The 16,479-nt window shown below is 40.7% G+C and overlaps 1 protein-coding gene across 20 annotated transcripts in view; it reads left to right on the top strand.

The window, feature by feature from the left end:
• The window catches only part of dlgap1a (discs, large (Drosophila) homolog-associated protein 1a), a 715,152-nt gene that overhangs the window by 232,324 nt on the left and 466,349 nt on the right, over positions 1-16,479 (top strand). Inside the window, exon 4 of one of the 20 annotated variants that reach the window (XM_059646100.1) lies at positions 5,727-5,818. The exons of 17 other annotated variants lie outside the window; for them this stretch is intronic. The gene's annotated coding sequence lies outside the window, so the exon portion shown is untranslated. Of the gene's footprint in view, positions 1-5,723; positions 5,819-12,631; positions 12,650-16,479 lie in introns of those variants that run through there. 2 more of the 20 variants (XM_059646108.1, XM_059646109.1) reach the window with 2 other exon arrangements.

Here is a 16,479-nt window from a genome sequence, read left to right as displayed (position 1 = left end):
TGGGGTAAAATCCAATTCCTTCTTTGAATCCATCCACTCAAGTTTTTTTGCCACTTCCAAAGGACTAGAAAACCTGAACCAAAGTGACAAAATTCTCTGATGCCTGCTTTCTGCTTATCTTTGTTGACCAATACAATACAACTAATCTTATTATCCTTCTTTAGCTGCATTTCGTCCTAATCTATTTCATAGGAACTGCTTTTTCACTCTTAATTCATCAATTAGCAGATCTCCAGTAGTGGCTTCTTTCCCATCGCCACAGTGTCTCCTCCAAAGATCATCCACCATTGTTTCTTCATTGACCCCTACCCATTGTTTCCTGATGATACCATCCACCAAAGTCCAGTATGCGGATATTGATGAACTGTGCTTCTCTTTAACTTTTCAACTTCTGTACTGCTTCTGTGCTTTCAAACAGATTCCCTTAGATGAGCTATAAATTTCTCCAATAGAAAGCTCTTAGGGTGCAGAAAACATTGATCAGAATTGGTCCAAGAATAAGTATCTTGAGTAATGTGGATAGTTCAGAAAAGCTAGGGCTGTTTTTCTTGGAGAAAGGAGGTTGAAAACAGATTAGACAGAGGTTTTCAAAATCATGAAGAAACAGTGTCCAGAAGGTACAGAAAAGCTTGTCTTTGATGGAAGAGTTGAGAACCAGAGTACATAGATAGGAAAAGGGAGGAGTCCTGCTCAATGAGGGGCTGGAGTTGGCTTGGAATTAAAAGTTTGCCTTTCAAAGGTGATAATCTCTGGATTATCGCCTGAGCCACGTGCAAATTCGCATAAATGCTGACTGATCAGGACTTGAAACATTAACTCTGTTTCCATCTCTACAGATGCAGCTAGATCTGCTGAGTTTCTCTAGCACTTTCTGTGTTTGTTTGCAGAACTGTAATGTTTTGCCTTTATTCAGGTCAAGAAAACAAGTGTCTTAATGGATTGCGTAAAAAAAGAGGGTGTTCCTTTGCATGGAAATACTGGCATCAGTTCAGGCATGTGAAAAATACGTACTGACATCAGCTGAAATGGGATAGGAATAAGGTACAAATGGAAGAGGTAAAGAGGGAGGTGGGAAAGGCTTTAAAGCAGCAGCATGAGGAGGGGGGTGGGTATCAAGGGTCAGCCAAAATAGATGCCATCTACATCAGCACCATAAAGGTAGAACAAAACCTATTTCCAACATCGTATTTGTTGAAACAGCGCTGAAGAAGTTAATGATTGAACCCAATGGTCTCGGATCAGGTGTCAAGCCTAGTGTTTGGTAATTGAATAAATAGCCTTCCTTTTTGGTCATGAGCTGGATTTAGAAATCTTCTGTTTATTCAGGCTAATTGAGGGCTGACACATCGATCTTCTTCCTCTTGGGCCCTTTACCTTGTGATGTCTTGGTGCTCAGTAGCTGCTCATCACCATCTGAACAAGTCGATACCTGTCCAGCAGGCAACAGTCCCCTACATCGATCGATGGATACAAGCGTCACTAGATTTTTGACCTGAACAGTGATTTAATTAGGAAGTGTCAATGCTTTGATCTTGGATTCCTTCATGTGGTTTTGTATACGTTCTTCTGGCAAAAAAAGGAGTGAGCTATAATGAGGCATTGGAGAACACCCTTAATTGCATGACAAATGTTTTTGCAGATTGTCTAGTTCAACCTTAAATATTTGCCAGAGGGAGGAATGGAGCTGGCATCAAGTGACAGAGATTGTGAAACATGGAAACAAAATAATGGATAGAGGAGTAGGCCATTCAGCCTTTCCAGCCTGTTCCTCATTGTGATTATGGCTGATTATTCAATTAAATAGCCTATTCGAAATATCCCACATACCCTTTGATCCCTTTAGCCACAAGTGCTATATCCAGCTCTTTCTTGAAATCATACAATGTTTTGGCCATGACTGCTTTATGTGGTAATGCATTGAACAGGCTCACCACTGTGTGGGTGAAGAAATTTCTCCTGATCTCCTTGAATGGTCACCCCAGTTCTGGATTATCCTATCATTGGGAGCATCCCTGTAGTAGCGTAGGGAGAAAAGAAAATGCAGAACCTTGTCATGATTTGGGATGCATTGCCTGAAATGGTAACAGAAGCAAATTAAACAGTAACATTCAAAAGGGAATTAGATAAAGTTTGAAGGTGAAAGTGTGGTGGTGCTGAAGGAATGAACAGGGGAGTGAGACTGATTGAATAATTCATTTCATGAGCTGATGTAGGTACAACGCATGAGACTCTTCTGTGCTGTATCATTTGGCGATTCAATGACACAGAATACTGATAGGAAGGGATTGTAAAGTTCATCAGGTTAGCTGAATTAATAACCCCATCAGAGAGCAGCCAGGCTGATTAACAAAGGAGTTAGAATAAGCCAACGCTGATCAGTGACAAAATAAAAGAAGGGCCATTTTTGATAGTGAACTGTTAGAAAAGTCTCATTTTTATCTGACAAAATGATGAAACATTCTGAAGATGAAGTAAGTTAGGAAGGTAATAAAGTTTTTTTTTAATGAGGCGAGAGATTGAGTTCTTTGGGGAAATAATGTACTGATGAAGTAAGTGAAGTTCATGTTATTTGCATAAATTACCACTTACCACTTTTCGAATGGTGTGTGATAAATTTTCATATCAGAGGCCTGCAATAAAATTTGCACTCCTTAATAAGGTGCGGGGGGGAGAGTGGGCTGATGATAGTGTGGGAGACTGATGATAACATGGATAGTAAATGAGATTAATTAGAGTTGTGAATGCCAGTTTGTGTTTGGCATATCTATGGCCTCCATGGTTTAGATCCTTAGTTATCCGTCTTACTCTGGACAGGACCTTCTGTTCTCACTGGTGGAGTATTAGAAGGTGGGGAGGTCATTTGATAAAATAAAAACAAGTTATTATGGATGCTGGAAATCTGAAACAAACAATAAGAATTCCACTCGTCGAGCAGCATCTGTTGAGAGAGAAACAGAGTTAATGTTTCAAATCTAGTATGACTCTTCAGTTCTGAACGGAGAAAGATCCAGGTTTTTTACCCATGACATTGAAGGAACGGCGATAGTGATTGACTAGGAGGATAAATTGAAGGTAATGTTTATCCCAATGCATCTGACTAAACCACTTAATCATGAAAAGAAATGCTGTTTGCTAATGGAAGAAATTCCCAATCTAGCAGCATTAAATTCAAACTCTTAATGATCACTAAGCTGCTCTTCAAATCTGCACTTACTTTGAAAAAAAGTAGGCTATCTGAAAACACTTAATGCAGAACAAGTATAATTACCAATTTAGGAAGTCAACTAATGCAGTTGAGTTATTTCTTGAAAATCTTAAAAAATGTATTAGCTAAAAAGTGCCAGAAATAGGGTTGATAACTTAATATTTATTCAAAATTACAAATGAAATGAAATAAAAACTTAAACTTGTGCATCTACTAATATATGTATCTTTAAAATATCTTTAAAGTTTCTGGAGCCTTGGCTCTGCTTGAGAAGCATGAGGTTTTCCAGTCTGTCAGTTCAAAGGAAGTTATTATGTACCAAGAACAAAAACAGAAGTAGGTATAGTTCGGCAGGTCTGGCAGCTTCCATGAAGAAAATAGCAGAGTTAACATTTCAGGTCCGGTGACCCCTTCCTCAGAACATGCCAATCCTACTGAGATTTTCCAGCTACTTCTGCTTTTGTTTCTGATTTACCGCATCCGCAGTTCTTTTGGTTTTTATTATGTGCCAGAGTGGCAGCTTATACACCGCATATGAACTATCTCCTCACCCAGCAGTATTTAAGATTCATCTCCACTCTGCTATGTCAATGAAAAATGACTGAGGTTAAAACCACCATAGGCAACTCTTTTGAAGTGCGGTGAAAATAACCATTACCTTTATTCAAGGACCTGTGCATAACAAATAGGACATGTGTAAGGAATGAAACTTCAATTTTTTAAAAAATTCACTCTTGGGACGTGGTCAAAACTGACCTGGCAGCATTTATTGCCCATCCCTATTTGCCCCCGAAGGTGGCGTTAAGCTGCCTTCTTGAACCGCTGCAGTCCATCTGCTGTAATTTGACCCTTAGGGAAGGGATACCAGGATTTTGACCCAACGACAGTGAAGGAATGGTGATATATTTCCAAGTCAGGAGAGTGAATGGCTTGGAGGGGAACTTGCAGGTTCTGAATTTCCCATGTATCTGCTGCCCTTGTCCATCCAGATGGAAGTGGTCATGGGTTTGGAAGGTACTGAGGATGTTTGGTGAATTTCTGCTGCACATCTTGTAGATAGTACACACGGCTGCTATTTAGCATTGATAGTGAAGAGAGTGGATGCTTGTGGATGTGATGCCAATCAAGTGGGCTGTTTTGTTTTGGATAGAGTTCAGCTTCTTGAATGTTTGTTGGAGCTGCACCCGTGCAGGCAAGTAGTGAGTATCCCATCACTCTCCTGACTTGTGCCTTGTTGATAGGGGTTACTTGGGCTTTGGGGAATCAGGAGGCGAGGTACTCACCTCAGTATTCCCAGCTTCTAACCTACTTTTGCATCCACCGTGCTAGTGTGGGGAATCTTGTTGAGTTTCTGGTTAGTGGTTACACCGAGCATGTTGATAATGGAGGAATTACTGATGTAATGCTGTTAAATTTCAAGGGCCGGTGGTTAGATTGTCTGTTTTTTTGTGGAGATCTTCATTGCCTGGCATTTGTAGGGCACAAATATTACTTGCTGCTCATCAGCTCGAGCAAATCTCAAACTCAAATTTCAATCATTGTACATTTGTAAAGTATTTTAAACATTTGATGAACGATTTGTGTTCGCTTAAAACAGAATTCATCAGAAATCAACATGCTGAAAGCCTTTTCCCATTTTTGAGTTTGGAAAGATTTTAAATGTTATATTTTTTGTTTAGGAGGAGTTCCATTAGCTCAGTTGGCTGACTGGTTTGCAATGCAGAGCAATGCCAACAGTGTGGGTTTAAAACCTGCGCCAGCTGAAGTTACCATGAGGGACTGTCCTCCTCAACCTCTCCCCTCACCTGAGGCATCACCCATTGTCTATCTCTAATGAGAAAGCAGGACTATGGCAACTTTACATTTACCTTTTTACTTTGTGGAATAGTTTAGGAATATTAACTGCATTGCTATAGTAGAAGAGGTTGTTTTTAAAAACTCACTGCAAATCAAACAATCAGTCATCAGGTATGGAGGTCCAGCCCTATAATTTATTGCCCATATTTAACAGCCTTAAGGAGAGTTAAGAGCCAATCACACTACTGTGGGTCTGAAGTCACACACCTTGGCTAGACCAGGTAAGGATGATGAATTTCCTCTCCTCGAAGACATTAGTGAACTAGATGGGTTTATGCAACAGTTTACAATATTTTGTGGCCATCATTCAGCTAGCTTTTAATTCCAGATTTTATTGAATTTAAACTTGAATGGTGGGATCAGAACGTGACCCTGAGCTTGAGCCCTATCACCACAGCACCGTACCACCACCTCCCTAAAAAGGGATCCAAATTATTTACTACAATGATGATTAAAGTTAGCAAGTAATAACAACAAAACTCAAATAAAAGCATCATCAAATGGATAATAAAATTCTGAAATATATGGTCAGAATAAGACAGTGAATCAGAAATATACGAATGAGTTAAACATCTAGACAATGATGAGATTGAGGGATGGGTGAGCTTGATTTCTGAAAAATTGACTCGTGTTGCAGTTCATGGCATTTTCTTGTTCCTAGAAGACCTTGGATTCGAAATTACCAGTGAGTTCTACTGCTGCAGTTAAAAAGACCATCTCCACATGTGTGGACCTTCGACCCCTTTCTAAATTCAGGTATCCAGTGGATTCATCTATTGTGGGGGAACATGTGCACTATGGCACAGAGGGGCAGGATGGGATAGTGGGGAAGAGATAAATCTACTGATCACATGAGACAATTTTCCTGCTGAAAATATGATCTTGCAGCGAGCAGCAAAAAAAAAGTCAACTGATGCTGCAATGAAGCAAGAATATCTACACATCTGTGTCTTTGTGAAATGAACAAAATTTCCAGACCAGGTGTTTGCTTACAGTTGAATAGAAGTGAGATGCTTTGCCCGAAATGATCTAGTTTATGATTGGGTTGAATATAAAGTAAGGTGTGATTCAATTTTTAAAATTCTTTTCAGTGTTTATTGATACAGGCATAAATTACACTATTCGTAACTCAACTTTTAAATTGAAGCTTCCCATTCAATACACACCTGAGTAATATTCTAATGAATTGGTCTAACTGATTGCATTCAACAGCCCACATGCAGTGTTGTGGTATTTGTGCTATCACTGTAATATATCAAAAGTCTACAATGCTTAGACATGGACAGCAATAATTTATTTGCGAGAAAATATTGTCCCTTGGGTTGGACTGAAACACAAACTACGTTTTCAATTAATCTTTGTTTCAGCTGTAACTCTCCAGGGAAAGATGCACAAACATGTGATCAGGAAACATAAATCATCTGAAACAAATTTTATATGGTAGACATGTGACAGTATTGAAACTGATCCAGGGAGTTATGCAAATTAATACGAATTGTCTAGCTGCGTGAATTTCTGTACAGCAATTCCACCATGAGAAGAATACAAATTGTCCTTCAGATAAAGACAGAACAGCAAAATGCCAGCATAGGAATTTAACTGTTCAACATTAACCTATTATAATCAAATAAGAAATCATAAAGATTGTGGATCTATGAAAAATCTGTAGCCAGGTGAAATTTCATTCTCTTAGAACTTTTTGAATTCATTTTCAATTGTGGGTAACACAAATGAAGTCACCGTTTATTACCTGTCCTAGATGCCTCAGAAGGTAATGATCCAACTTTTTGTTGAATGTCTTCAGTTCACATTGTACAATTCTGGGATTTGAACACTGAGATAATGAAGGAACTGTCATGCATTTTCTGTTCGAATAATTTATGGCTTGGAAGACGATTTGGGGCTGATGGTGTTTCCCTGCATCTGCTGCTCTGGTGCTAATTAGTGGTGGAGGATGCGGGTTCGGTTAAGTGTTGCCACAGCAGTTTTGGTGAGTTCTTCCAATCCATCCCACAGATGGCACACTCTGCTACTCCAGTAGTGAAGGAAGTGGATATTTAAGCTGGCGGCCAATCAAGCAATCGCATGGGCCCAAGCTATGCCTACACCTTGTTAGGATATGTGGAACGGTCCCTTTTTCACTTTTACATTGGCAATATCACTCATCTCTTTCGCGGCTGCATTGATGACTGTACTGGTGCTGCCTCGTGCTCCCACGAGGAGCTTGAACAGTTCATCAACTTTACTCAGAGATGGTAGGAAGTGCCAATGCTCGAGTCCGAGATAACACGGTGTCGAGGTGGATGAACTCAGCAGGCCAGGTAGCATCAGAGTGGCAGGGAAGCTGACGTTTCGGGTCTGGACCCTTCTTCATTTTCTGAAGAAGTGTCCAGACCTGAAACGTCAGTTTTCCTGCTCCCCTGATGCTGCCTGGTCTGCTGTGGTCATCCAGCTCCACACCTTGTTATCATCAACTTTACTAATACTTTTCACCCCAATCTCAAATTCACCTGGACCATGTCTGATTCCTTCGTGGGACCGCTCTGTCTCAATCTCTGGTAACCGCCTCAAAACTGACATCTATTTCAAGCCCACCAACTCCCACAGCTAGCGAGACTACACATCCTCCCACCCACCTTCCTCATTCACCAAGGATGTGATCCCCTACTTTTAATTCCTGCACCTCCGCCGCCTTGGCTCCCAAGATGGAGCGTTCCACTGCCACACATCCTGGATATCCTCTTATTTCACTGACCATAACACCACCTCCTCCAGTGACTAGAAAATGACCTCAATCACATCTCTTGCATTTCCTGCACTTCTGCCCGCACATCCCCACCCGCCAACAAAAATAAAGACAGAATCCCTCTTGTCCTCACATATCACCCTAGTAACCTCCACATTGAATGTATCATTCTCCACCGCTTCTGCCAGCTACAATCCGACCCCACAACTAAAAATATATCTCCCTGCCCACCCCGATCTGCCTTTCGTAGGGACCACTGTCTCCACGATTCCCTTGTCCGCTCCACACTCCCCACTAACCCCACCACCTGCCCCTACACCTCCCCCTTCACCCCCATTCAAGGCACAAAACAAACCTTCCATATCAGACAGGGGGTCACCTACACATCTATCAACCCGGTCTACTGTATCCGCTGCTCCTGATGTGGCCTCCTCTACATCAGTGGACCAAGCAGAGGCTCAGAGACCCCTTTGTGGAGCATCTGTGTTCTGTTCATGACAAACGACAATACCTTCCAGTCCCTAACTCCCCTCCCACTCCCTGGGTGATATGTCCATCCTGGGCCTCCTACAGTGTCACAATGAGGCCACCCGCAACTGGAGGAGCAGCACCTCACATTTCGCCTCCGGGGCCTACAGCCTGATGGCCTAAATGTGGAATTCACCAGTTTAAAATCTCCCGAACCCTAGCCTCATCCCCTGACCAACCATCCCACTCCTCCCTGCCACCTTAACCTGATACAACCTGTCCATCTTCTTTTTGACTATCCGCCCCTCCAATCCCACTGACCGATCCCCACCACTTCCTATCTGTCTCACCTATCGCCATCCCACCTCCCTTCCCCAGCTCCACCTCTCCCTTCTCTATTTATTTCCCAGCTCCTTTCCCCTACACCATTTCTGAAGAAGGGTCCTGACCCGAAATGTATCAGTGATAATGGGAACGGCAGATGCTGGAGAATCCAAGATAACAAAATGTGGAGCTGGATGAACACAGCAGGCCAAGCAGCATCTAAGGAGCACAAAAGCTGACGTTTTGGGCCTAGACCCTTCATCAGAGAGCTCTGATGAAGGGTCTAGACCCGAAATATCAGTTTTTGTGGTCCTGAGATGCTGCTTGGCCTGCTGTGTTCATCCAGCTCCACACTTTGTTATCCTGACCCGAAATGTCAGCTTTCCTTCTCCTCTAATGCTGCCAGGCCTGCTGTGTTCCTCCAGCTCCACACTGTGTTATCTCTAACTCCAGCTGTTGCTATCTCTGTCTGACCAAGTCACCTGTTTGCCTTACATGAAATTGACCCTCTTCAGCATTGCTCTTACCAAGGCAGACCCTGAATATTTGATACTTGCCACAGAATGCCCTGTTGATTGGTATAAGATGTCAAAAAGCTAACTGTTGAATGGCAGTCAACTGCTGTTCATAGAGCAGCTAGTTCATAATGGCAAAGAATTTTCTTAAGACACGCTCTTAAATCATTCTTGACAATTACCATGAGAGTTGTCCTCCTTGGCTGGTACTGCTGTGCCATCAGAGCTGTTGGCCATCCGATTAGCCAGAGTCCCTCTAAGGTGGGACTTACTTGCAAGAAAGGGTGAAAGTCTTGCCTTGAAGAAAATGTCACATTGCTGCTGGGTGACTGTTGGAATCTTTGGTCTCTTCCTGACATGATAGCTGAGACAACAAGACTGCAGTGCCCCTTAAAATCCAACCTTTGTTCCAGGAAGTATTGGAAAACGAGGAGAGGACCATTCATATATATTGCCTCCCATTCCTAGGATGAGACTAGTTGGCTTTTCCAGTTTAGAAGGAAGAATTATTATTTTCTGTAGAGAGATTGAATCCTCATACGTCATTCTGGGGTACCTGATGACTCTGTAAAACCTTATAGCACTTTAAAATATTTCTAAGTGAGTGGAAATATAATTTATATGTAGCAAGCGCTCCATTTTGAAATAAAGTAACTGGCCTAAGAACAGATTGGTGTTTTTGTTATTTTGGAAGATATTGAGGAGGAGTAGATGAAATTGTTAGTGATTGAGATTTTTGAACTCCTAATTTCTGTGGAAACAGCCTCGCACAAACATTTAGTCATCAGGCAGCTGTAACATGGTAAAATAAGGACAAGTTTATAAGGCTTTCAGGTAACTGGTGGCTCAGTGGTTAGCACTGCAGCCTCACAGCGCCAGGGACCCAGGTTCGATTCCCGCCTCGGGCGACTATCTGTGTGGAGTTTGCACATTCTCCCTGTGTCTGCGTGGGTTTCTTCTGGGTGCTCCAGTTTCCTCCCACAATCCAAAGATGTGCAGGCTAGGTGGATTGGCCATGCTGAATTGCCCGTAGTGTTCAGGGGTGTGTGGGTTATAGGGGGGTGGGTCTGGGTGGGATGCTTCAAGAGACAGTGTGGACTTGTTGCGCCGAAGGGCCTGTTTCCACACTGTAGGGAATCTAATCTAAACTATAACAATAAACTTGAATTGCAGTGATATATGGGCTATTTATTTACATGATCGGACAGGAGCACACGATAATGCCTTGTACAGATTTTGATCATAATACTATTCCTCTTGTTTATGACTCCACCCCCACCCCATCTCTTGGCTTGTTTTTGTCATGTTTTCCAGATTTCCTGATAAAATCAGGAACTCTTTTATCCTGTCTCTTATCCAATAAAGTCCTCCCTATCCTCAATCATCTTCAGCTGTGTGTTTGAACATACTTCCATTGACCAATGGGGTGATGGTATCTTTCATATGAACACTCCCCCATCCCATAATATTTTTCACATCTGCCTTTGTTTGACTGTCTCCTATCTAAAGTATCCAAGGTCTTTTCTCCTAGAGGAGCATAGATAATCCAATGCTGTGTTTTAAATGCAAGCACAGTTCTTTTTATGACTTGACGTAATTTTCCTGTGATCACTTGGCAAATTTCTAAACTGTGCTCTGTTTCCTGCTTTACTCCCAAGACATGTTCTTTACCAAGTAAAATATAAGTTGCTAAAAATATATTAAAATTTAACAATTAATCTCCTGTTTAGTCAGGAAATAATCTTAAGTAATTGATTTTGCTTCCATTTGTGTTGACCACTTTTATTTTTTGCTACCAGTCAATGTTTGATGACTATCTGGGTTTACTGAAGTGACCGTTGCTACTTTTTGCAATCTTTACTTTCTCAAGGAATTTCACTGATTATCAATATATTTGAAACAAACAAAGCTCCACATAGCTGAAAATAATTCATAAAGGCCTGTAAATTTTTCAGTTGACAGCTTGTCTGCTGTTATTTTATCATTCCGAAATGTTTGGCTTGCTTGTCAATTGAAAGGGTGTGCAGATCTATCAAAAGTCTTGCTGTCCATTCAGCAACTTATTTCACTCATGTTTTAAACAGCAAAGTAGGCTTGAACATAAATGATTCTCTCCTTTCCCCAAGACAGAATGTAATTTTGCCTTTTAACTTATTAATTCAGAATTCATTTCGCAGATTCTTTCAGTATTAGTTTCCTCACATCAAAGTGCTTCATTTGTGTCCAAAAAGCTGAATGTATTTTCAGACATAAATATCTGTTTTCTACATCCTACTGCTTTCAATTTTAAATTACAAATCATGATATCTGCACACCATAACTTATTTCAATATTTAATAGAATCTTCATGAATTTGGAAAAATAGAAATTAACTTATTGGTTGCCTCATGATTGGCAAGGTGATGTCTAACTCCAGTATTGGCAAACTGTTTATAGAGCCGTAGTGCATGGAAACAGACCTTTCAGTCCAACCAGTAAATGCTGACCATAATCCCAAACCAAACTAATCCCACCTGCTAGCGCTTGTCTCATATCTCTACAGACATTTCTTATTCATGCACTTATCTAATTGCCTTTTAAATGTTGTAACTGTACCTACATTCCCCTCTTCCTCTGGACGTTCATTCCACACACGAACCACTTGCTGTGTAAAACAAAGTTGCCCCTCATGACCTTTTTTTAAATCTTTCTCCACTCCCTTAAAAATATGCCCCTAGTCTTGAAACCCTCCATCCTATGGAAAAGACACCTGCCATTCAATGTATTGATATCCCTTATTATTTTTTAAACATCTATAAGGTCACCTCTCAAACTCCTGCACTTCAGTGAAAACGGTCCCAGCCTATTCAGCTTCTCCTTATAACTCAACCCTCCATTCCCAGCAACGTTCTTGTAAATCTCTTCTGAACCCTCTCCAGCTTAATTATCTCCTTCCAATAAAGCGAAGTACCTTCTCAGAAAAATGAACTTTTCTTTTGCCCAGAGACTGCGGTTGAGATCTATAATCAAAAGTTGAATGTGAGAGTTATTGATTGAAGCAAAAGACTGAAAACAAAACATTCTGGGTCATTCAACTGAGCTGAGCTCATTATCCACTAATCTGATCAGTCTTTCATTGTATTATATTCACCATATGTGCTTTTTGAAGCTGCTGTGCTATGTCCCATTTTATTAGCTGTTAATATCACTTATTCCTGATATCAATGAGCAGATAATAACAGTGTTCTGGTGTTGAAATAGTTAAAGAAAAAATTGAATGAGATGTGGAAGTCTTAAGAGTTTCAATCCTGAATACATTCAGCCAACGAAAATTACCAGTCAACAACCTGTCCTGCATTTACTGTTGGTCTACCAGGTCTTCATCTTATAGTCCTCATCTTTGTTTTCAAATTTTTCAGTGGCCTCACCTTACCCCAACTTGGAACTCCCGAGTGTCCTTCAGCTGTCCGAGATCTCTGCACTACTCTGGCTTTTTGTGTATCCTCAATTTCATGTGCTCCACCACAAGAAGCTATTCCTTCAGGTGCTTAGACTGTAAGCATGGAACATTTCCTTAATCTCTTTGAGTTTCCCTGCTCCTTTAAGGTCTTTTTATTAAAAACATACCTCTTTAACCAATTTTTAGGATATTTTTTGTTGTAAGGCATCTGAGTCAAAGAGCTAAATTTGCTGATGACACAACATTAGGTGGCATTGTATACAGTGTAGATGATAACATAAAATTACATAGGCACATTGATAGACTAGATGAATGGGCAAAACTGTAGCTAATGGATTTCAATATAAGCAAGTGTGAGGGTATCCATTTTGAATCAAGAAAGAATATATCAGATATTTTCTGGACGATATGCAATTAAACACAATGATTGTCCAAAGAGACTTAGGGGTTCAGCTGCATAAATCTGTAAAATGTCACGATTGGGTGCAGAAAGTAATCAAGAAGGCTAATGGAATGCTGGCCTTAATATCTAGAGGACTGGAGTGCAAGGATGCACAAGTTATGCTGCAGCTATACAAAACCCTGGATAGACCCTACTCGGAGTATTTTGAGCAGACCTAGGCATCACATACTAGGACGGATATATTGGCCTTGAGGGAGTACAATGGATATTTATAAGAATGACACCTAGACTATCTGGGCTCAAGTTATAAGGAGCATTTAAACATATTTGGCCTGTTTTCTCTAGAATTTAAAAGTTTATGGGTTGATCAGATCGAACTCTTCCAGATATTAACAGGAAAGGACAAGGTAGATAAAAATAAGCTGTTTCTAATGGTTGGGGACTCTAGAACATAGTCTCAGAATTCGGGCTAGACCATTCAGGGAAGATGTTAAGAAGCACTTCTACACACAAAGGGTGGTAGAGGTTTGGAACTCTATTCCACAAACGACAGTTGATGCTAGATCGATTGTTAGTTTTAAATTTGAGATGACGAAGTGTTTGTTAAACTGAGGTATTAAGGTATATGGACTAAAGGCAGGTATATGGAGATAGCCCACAGATCAGCCATGATCTCAATGAATGGCAGAACAGACTCAAGGAGCTGAATGGCCTCCGCTTGGTCCAATGTTCCTGTGTTCTGTTTTGAAAACTTAATTTGACAATTGGTTTTGTGAAGCACCTAGCAATATTTTGCTATGTTAAAGGTACTAAATACAAACGAATTTCTACTGATGTCTTATGACCAAAACTGTAGAATACTAGTCAGAAGGTGTTTGTGACCTAATTTTGTCCAGTCCATGCAATAAAGAACAAAGGTTAGTGACAGGTTATTGAATTGTGAGGAAAGACTTGAAAGGAAGTGTTGGAAAGGTGCCCTTGCTTACGTATGTTGTACATGATAGTCCAGAATATTGCATTAAATTAAACCATGTATGATGAAATACAGACATGGAGAGATGAAAACATGGGATTTTTCTGTAGCTCAGCAACCATTTTTCCGTAATTACCTCTCTGTGAACCACCTTGGGATATTAGCTTACAGTAAAAGTACTATTATAAGTGCAGGTGACTGTTGGATGGCAGCATCTGGAGAGAAACAGAGGTAACATTGCAAATCAGGCACGATTCTTCTTCAGAAGAATGTACCTCAGCTGAAGTCAACATTCCATCAGAAGAGGAAGATAAAACTGACAGTACTAGGGTAGTTAGTAACTGTATTCCATAAGAAGTCTGAAGAAGGGTCCAGACCCAAAACATCAGCCTTCCTGTGTCTCAGATACTGCTTGGCCTGCTGTGTCCATCTAGCTCTACAGCTTGTTATCTTATATCTGATATACAAAAAATAGTTCTTAAAATTCAGGTTGGCACAAACACACAAATAGATTGCGATAAGGAATATTACTTTTAAACCTGTGATATTTCTTAAATGAACCATTCAGATCATTACTCCAGGCAAAAATGAAAGCATTTATTTCACTATTCATGTGCATGAATTGCCCACAGAACTGGAATTGTCCTTGGTGGCAATTTGTTATTTGTCCACAAGTAGAAGTTACTTGTCTAAACCACTGACTGAGTTTCATTAATCAGTCAGGTTATTTATTTGTCATTTCCCCATTTCCTTCTCTGTCTATTATTCAAATGGATTTGATGCATTATCATAGAATTTGTGGTAAAGTGAATATTAAAGATACAATGGTTTAAGTCCTTCCAGTTGAGAAAATCTGTCAGTTGCCTATCGAGCTCCTGACCCTTTCTTAGTACTAAAGGGACGGAATCAAAAAATATCAAACTTTTAATTACTACACGACTTATTGCAATCTCTATGAGTCTTGTAAAATTGGTAGGATATATATTCTAGTGAGGAAGTAAATTCTACTTCCTGATATGTATTCTATCAGGAAGTAGAATCAATAAAAGCAGAGACTGGGAATGGCAAGACCCAGAATATATTAGTGGAAGTAATTTTTAAGCCCCCTTACAGTAGGGGTTGCAGCTAAATGGAGAACTTGAGCGCACATTGCAAAGCCTTGCTTATGACTTAGGCATGTGGAATTCTGAAAGAGGTAAAGTGGGAGTGTCACTGTCTGAACAGCATGGAGCTGTAAAAGCAGAAATCAACATCTGAAATTGTCTGAATTGCATAGAACTGTGAAGAATTCAATTACAGAACAGCAAAAGCTCAGATATATCATGTATTGTATTTATATCCTTTAAAGAAACACTTGTGCCATCTTTGTGCCCTAGATATGTTTACTTCTTCCTCCTTCTCTTACTATATCTAAGTGCATTGCTGATTTCTGCATCTGATGTGGAAGGAACCTTGTAGTTGTCTCTGTTTACTCGGAAGATTAGGCAGATGCCCTGTGGTGACTTTGGGTCTAGAGAGTACAGGACTGCTTGGAGTCTCCTGCCCAGATGCAACTCATCCCCCTCATCCTGTTTGGGCTGGCAGGTATGGTGGAGGTGGAGTGGCAAGACGTCCCTGCACTGTCCTGAGAAGAAGCCTGTGGCTTGCCTGTCTATCTCTCATCCTCCCAATGGGTGTCTGCTCCCCTTTAGAAGAACAGGCACCCAGACTGAGGTTGAGTTGACTTGTTTCCTTGCCATGGATCCTGAGGAGATGGAAGAGACAACCATTGCCAGCTGTGGGCCTTGGGCTTGCAGGGATTCCCGAGCAACCTTTAAATATGGCGCCAGCACCTTCAACTCTGGAAGGTGCCCACAGAGGCCAGACCTCTGCCTGCCATCCACACCATCATGCCAGTCACATGACTCTTGTTCCCACATGAACTGAGCAGAAAAGTGGATGACTGTGTGAGAACACTTACATTGAACATCATTAATGTGATGCCAAGCACTATAACTCTGAAGTGAGAAACCTGGCCACAGTATGATCAAATAAACTCAACGTGGTAAGATGAAAAGGCTGTCAAGCCTTACAAATGCATTTTTTGAGATGTAATGATAAAGTGAAGCCAGTCGTTGTAAGTGGCACCATCTTCTCACTTTCTAAAAGGGATCACATGAACTGTTAGTGCTTAAGATAGGGTCTCAAGGGATTGCAAGTAGGACGTTAGCATGAATAGTGCAAAAGTAGACATTGGATAGGGTTAAATGTGCATTTTGAACTTGACAGTCTGCAACTAGTTGCACAGTATAATGACCAGTTTTAGGGCACCAGCTATTTACAATCTATGTTCACAACTTTGACAAAGAGATCAAATGTAAAGTGCCCAAGTATTAAGAGGGAGAGACGAATCTTACACTTCTCCATCCACCTGAGAAAGTAGACGCTGCTTTAATTCAATGTTTTATTTTCAAAAGTAATCACCTCTAACAGTGCAGCACTCCCTCAGTACTGCATATCAATGTCAAGATTTTGCATTGGGATTGAACCCATATTTCATGACTCAGCAG

The sequence above is a fragment of the Stegostoma tigrinum genome, chromosome 5 (assembly GCF_030684315.1).
Source record: "Stegostoma tigrinum isolate sSteTig4 chromosome 5, sSteTig4.hap1, whole genome shotgun sequence".
In the NCBI taxonomy this organism is placed as follows: Eukaryota; Metazoa; Chordata; class Chondrichthyes; order Orectolobiformes; family Stegostomatidae; genus Stegostoma; species Stegostoma tigrinum.
The sequence above is the reverse complement of the archived record's forward strand: the minus strand, read 5'-3'. Positions and strand labels throughout refer to the sequence as shown.